The sequence below is a fragment of the Aplysia californica genome, unplaced genomic scaffold (assembly GCF_000002075.1).
Source record: "Aplysia californica isolate F4 #8 unplaced genomic scaffold, AplCal3.0 scaffold00007, whole genome shotgun sequence".
Lineage (NCBI taxonomy): Eukaryota > Metazoa > Mollusca > Gastropoda > Aplysiida > Aplysiidae > Aplysia > Aplysia californica.
The window spans coordinates 2,857,394-2,858,467 of NW_004797277.1; positions in this window are offsets into that span (position 1 = coordinate 2,857,394).

Below are 1,074 nucleotides of genomic sequence, written 5' to 3' on the forward strand. Positions count from 1 at the left end.
GGAAACCAGGCAGGATTCTGCAAAAACCAATCATGTGTGGACCAGATCGCTACTCTGCGCATCATTGTTGAGCAATCGCTTGAATGGAACTCACCACTCGTGGTCAGCTTCATTGACTATGAAAAGGCGTTTGACAGCGTGGACAGGGAAACTCTGTGGAAACTCATGCGGCATTTTGGAATACCTGAGAAAATCGTCAAGCTTGTGAAGGCCACCTATGATGGAACAAACTGCTAAGTCTTCCACGAAGGACAACTGCGACAAGGATGCTTGCTCTCACCTTTTATCTTCATACTGGCAATTGACTGGGTCATGAAAGAAGCCACCAGAGGCAAATGTAATGGAATACAATGGATCCCTTGGCAGCAGCTGGACGACTTACACTTCGCCAATGACCTTGCACTGCTCTCTCACACTCATGCTCAGATGCTAGAAAAGACCAAGGAACTCAACAGCCTATCAAGAAGTGTTGGCCTACGCATACATCCAGGCAAGTCAAAAGTAGTGAAGGTAGGAAAAGTTTCGAGCTCTGCTGTGACAGTGGAAGACACTCCCCTGGAAGAAGTGGACTCCTTTACCTACCTTGGAAGTGTCATCGATGGTAAAAGTGAAACTGAGGCAGATGTTAAAGCAAGAACCGCCAAGGCAAGGTCAGCCTTCAAGCAATTATCAAAAGTCTGGAAAGCAAGCAACATCTCACTGCACACCAAGATTCGACTCTTTAACTCCAACATCAAGTCTGTGCTCCTCTACGGCTGCGAAACTTGGAAGACAACGAAGACAGTACTGAATAAAGTCCAGACTTTCATCAACAGATGTATGAGGAATGAGGAGTATTCTAAGAATTAAGTGGCAGGATAGAATAAGAAATGAAGAGCTGTGGGAAAAGGACAGGACAAAGGATATAGAAGTAGAAATAGGATTAAGAAAGTGGCGATGGATGGGACACACCTTAAGAAAGCCCAGCGGAAACATCACAAGACAGTCACTGCAGTGGAACCCACAAGGAGCACGAGGCAGGGGTAGGCCACGGGAAACATGGAGGAGATGCGTGGAAAGGGACATGAGAGAAAT